The sequence below is a fragment of the Grammomys surdaster genome, unplaced genomic scaffold (genome assembly GCF_004785775.1).
Source record: "Grammomys surdaster isolate TR1022 unplaced genomic scaffold, NIH_TR_1.0 133, whole genome shotgun sequence".
Taxonomy (NCBI): domain Eukaryota; kingdom Metazoa; phylum Chordata; class Mammalia; order Rodentia; family Muridae; genus Grammomys; species Grammomys surdaster.
Window position 1 is genome coordinate 7,703,704 of NW_021604591.1, and position 5,201 is coordinate 7,708,904.

General features: G+C 36.9%; 1 pseudogene; it reads right to left on the reverse strand.

Moving 5' to 3' along the window:
- Positions 1-3,838: 3,838 nt before the first annotated feature.
- Positions 3,839-4,605, reverse strand: LOC114616987 (annotated as a pseudogene).
- Positions 4,606-5,201: the final 596 nt, after the last annotated feature.

A 5,201-nucleotide genomic window follows, 5' to 3' on the forward strand; every position in this document is an offset into this window, starting at 1 on the left:
TGAGTCTCCAGAAAAAAAAAATGAGCAACCACTGGAGACAAGGAGGCAAATTTAGCAAAGAAGACCAAAGACAGGATTCTCGGATGCTCAGTTTACTAAACCTATAAGGAAATATGTCTGAATTATTATTTTTAAGATTTATCTTAATTGTATATATGCATATATACATCATATATGTATGAACTTGGATGTCTCCACCAGGCTGTTACTAGTAGGCTTCTGCTCCTTTCTTTCTTCCAGCTCACCTAACTCTCCATGGACCATGCACTGTTTAGCTTTGAGCTTATGTTGAGTAAGTAAATTAGTAAAAATAATTGTGTCTCAGAGATCACAGCTATATTAATCACTTTCCTTCCCACTTCTGACACAGGAAAACAAGTTCTAAACCTTTGTAATGTACTGCCTGGTTTTGATGGACATTTTTACTCAGTCCTTTTTAAGTCATTACTTCTGTTTCCCAGTTCTCTGCTAATCTTGCTTATTTAATTGCAGAGCATTCACAACCTTGTATTCAACTGTTTTTTCTGTACTTGGAAGGTTAAGGTTGAGTCTAAAGCCAGATTATTGTGGCATTATTTTCTATGATGGCCAATCTGTAAAATTATGGTACAAGATTTTGAGCTTAGCTTCTTTCAAGAATGTAGCCATTGCTTGCTCATTTTCATCTTATTTTGTGTTCATTTTTTTCAGAATGTATAATGTTTTATGAAATAGTTTTCACCTTTGGCCCCTGGCTTTCCTCCTACTGAATCAGTGAGTTTTAACACAGCAAGGGAAGGCTGAATTACCAGCTAGACAAACAAAGCCATTTCTCAGCATTGTCCATTATTTCTTCTTCAGTTTTTACAAAGCAATCGTTTTTAAAACTAGGTTTGTTTAAAACTGAGACCTCAAACTTACAGAAAGAACCACAGGCAGCTAGGGAATGCTGAAAACAAGAAAAATTGTCTTCTTTAGGCAGTAGAAAACCAATTTTTTGTCTAATACCAAATAGTCAGCCCAGAAAACATACTTATGAGTCACATTATATATACTAAGCCGGTTATATTTAGGAATATATGTATATATTATTATTAATATATACATCTAGTAAAAATTAATGAAAAATGACACCATGAATTAGGAAAGCAAGAAAGGTTTGGAGAGAGGAAACAACAGAATAATAATCTAACTTTATTATTTTTTTAAAACTTCATATATATATGTGTGTGTGTGTAAAGTATATATATATATGTGTGTATATATATATATATATACATATACATATATATATATGTATGTATATATCAATGCCAGGATTCACACGGTGCACGAAGAGAACCAATTCTCCCAAGCTAGCCTCTAACCTCCAAGAATACATGCACATGCACGCACACACACACACACACACACACAAATGTGCACACACACACAGAGCTTGGGATGTATGCTCATACACATGTTCACAAAAAATTTTAAAATATAATTTGAAAAATGAAAGAAGTCATGGAAGAGACCTTCAGAGGCAGAGAGAAAGTGAGAGGGAGGGAGAGAGAGAGAGAGAGAGAGAGAGAGAGAGAGAGAGAGAGAGAGAGAGAGAGAGAGAGAGAGAGATTAGGAAAGATTCCTTGGACTACTACTAATTTATGAAGATATTTACAGATTTGGTTTTGACATTTTTTATAAGTTGACCCATCTATCAATAATATCAATAATTCCTTGTGATAGTTCTTATTGACTGTTAGCTTGTCAGAATCTAAACTCACTGGGGAGATGTATCATTGTTTTGAATATATTGGTTGAGACGGAAAGACAGTTGACCATGCAAGATTTTCTTCTGGGATCTTGGCCTATACACATGGAGAAAGGGAAGTAAGCAGTAGAATGTTTCCGTTGCTGTCATTTTCTTGACTTTATGTGCAATGAGACCACATGGTCTCAATCTGCTGCTGCCTTGACTTCTGTACCACAAAGGAATTTATGTGTTGTAGCTCATGCTTTTATATATATTACATTGTGATAGAGATGTCAAAGCAACAGAAGCTCCAAGCTTGTATGTGAGTATGTGAGCATGCGTTTGGTATGGTGTGAACTTTAAGGAATCATTTCTCACATTGCACCTTATTGGTGTAGGTTCTAGTTATTTCTGCTACTCTATTGTGTTTTCCAGGGTAGGTGGCCCACAAGCTTTGAACTACTTGTCTTGTTTCTGCTTCCATTACCATTATTGGAGTACTGTAGTTGCGTATCCACTGCACTGCATTGGGGTTTTGTGTCTGATCTGGCGGTTGGAATGCAGTCCTCAAGCTTCCATGGCTATTGCTTTTAGCTGCTAAACCTATCTCCCATGCACATGGCACATGACTTAATATATAAATCACAGAATATAAGGAACAATGACTTCATTAAATTACAAATTGAGTTGTATATATATTCATTGAATATATTATTTAATTTTAAATTCAGGTGATTTTTTCTCAAGGCAAAAATTATACTTATTAGTAAAATATCTGTCTGAAGGTTGCTAAAAGTCATTATGTTTGAACAGATGCTTCTAGCTGAATTTTATGAGGAATGCTTTCCTATTTTAACATTTAGGCAAATGTTGAGTTTTTTCTATTTACACATAGAGTTATAAAGAATTCTGGGTCAAAGAAGTCCCACAGTACCTGACTATAATCCCAGCATTAGAGAGAGAGCAAGGCAAGTTGTATATACTTATTAATGACAGAGTTGACATTAGCAGCAGAAGTTCTCATATTCCCTGGATTTAATTGTATTACCTTCTGATAATTTCTACCATAGTCCTTGGCAGTTATTCTCTCTGAAGCTCTGAGTGACATTTCTCTGGATTCATTAATCTCTGCTCCCAAAACACAGTTCAAAGCCATTGACCCTATACAAATTTACAAATTGTGTTAAACTAAAACGTCTACTATTGATTACCAAACAATCTTTCATTCAAGTTTTACTTTAAGTGATATCAAAAGCTACATTTGAAGGGGAGGAGCTAATTCCACACCAAATAGAACACTCTATAATGTTCCCACTAAACTGCTAAAATATAGAATGGTGAGTGTATAACAGAAGTAAGTTTAGATCTTCAGGGTTGTCAGAGTATGATAGCAACCACAGAAGCTATTTCATACTCTGGTGCAATAGAAAAATAAGGATTTGAAAAAGAAAGGTGAGGAGGAGGTTGTGGTAGAGGAGAAGGAGAAGGAGAAGGAGGAGGAACTGGAGAAGAGAAAGAAAAAAAAAGAAAGAAAAAGGAACAATGCATGAATGAATGAATTAAAGAAAGAATAAAAAGGAAACCACAGCAAAAACCCAAGGAAAACTAAAGTCTTGAGTGACTGACTGTTACAGTGTAAAATGACACAAAAGAAATAGTTAACCATACCCTGAAGACTCCTTTTGGTGTAAAATAGGTAACTGATGGGCTAGAATGGGAACAGGGCATGGTGATCTATCTAGAAACATCCCTTTCACATAGGTGTGTGGTTGCTTCCCAGTAGATAGGATTTGAACACAAGGGTTCAATGCTTGGGAAGTCACAATTTCATCTGTAGCTTGGATACACATTTACAAAGGCCAGCACATTCTCAGCTTCCAGTTGCAAGCTGGCATCTCTTAGAGGTGTTTCTCCCAAGTCCATGTCTACAGCTAAAAATGACCCTTTCTGGAATGAGGTTTTTTCTGTACCTCTGAAGGTAAACACCTTAAAGCAGAGTCACCTTTAGCCTGGGGGGTCTACCATGGTATTCATCAATTCTCACATCCCCAATACACAACATTAAAAAGTACATTAAATTCTGAAGGTACAATTGACATTGTACACTATTTGTACAATATTTGTTTAACCTTGAAATTCCAATCCTAGACTAAGCTTGTAGCTACTCGCACTGATGTTCTTGCCATCCAGCAGAGCTGACAACATCAGTTTGATACTTAGTTTTAGAGTCTGAGTGCACTCTAAGTCAGTCAGGCTGGAGTAGTCCACTTTGGCTGAATGGGGGACATCAGAGTTGACTTAATACTTGGGCTTCTATTCCAAACTGAGTGTTATTTTTCCCCCGCTGTCCAGGTGAGTTAGGCAGCAGTCTCCAAATTCTTGTTCATCTTCTGGTAAATGGAGCCACCACATTCTACCCTCTTTTTCATGTGAGTATGAGGCTGGAATTCATCTTCCTTGTAGCCAACTTCCAAGTTGCCCTGGGTTATACCAGACTTTGGGGTCTTAAAGTTCATTTGATAGCCAGCTAGTCCTCATAGCCAAGCACAAGAGGACACTGGGTTGAGGGCCAACCCAGGTTGATATGCTCCCTCTAGTACCCTGTCTTGATTTTAACATTTTTCCCCAGTGTTAGGCAAGGAGGATCAATGGTCACCTTAAATCCATGCATGAGTTAGTCTTCCACAGTGATCTCGATGCATGGGATGTTGTCTGTGTTCCACTTCTCTGTAAACATCAGCCTGTACTCAGTCCATCTGTACCTGGTTTCCAGATTGCTGTTAACTTTGGTGGACCCTGTGTTAGAAAATTCCAATTTATTCTTGGACTTTGTTGGTGAAGACATCCCTGGTAGACATGCCAAGATCAGCAAATGTGGGAAGCACAACCATTTTCTCAGAAGTGGTGAAACCAGGAATACTGGCAGCAATGGCTGAGACTATAGTAAGGATGCTGGGAGCCAACATTTTGTGGTTTGGTGTCCTAATATCTCTCTTATAAAACACATTGAGTGGTGGAGTGATAACTCTTTGGATAAAGGTAATTCGTACCAATCCTGACCAACTGAGTTTTAACCCTGGAATAGATAAAGAAATAAAGAAAAACTGACTTTGATTAGTGTGCATCAAGATAGATGCATCAATCTCCCCCCAACATACACACATAGAGAGACACAAAATGTCATTTTGAAGAAACGTGCAACATTATATTTGTAAACTCTCTCATACTAGGTCTCACATGAGTTCAGTAAGAGCAATTATAGAATATATTTCAATTATAGAACTCGCTTCAATTCATCTTTTATAACTTCATGTTTAAGTAAGAAAACTCATCATTCAACCCAAAAGCCAGCTACCATGCTGAAGAAATTCAATTTCAACTTACCTTTATCTATTGTCTATTTCCTTTCTTTCTCTTTCTGTTTTTCTTTCTTTCTTTCTTTCTTTCTTTCTTTCTTTCTTTCTTTCTTTCTTTCTTTTTCCCTCCT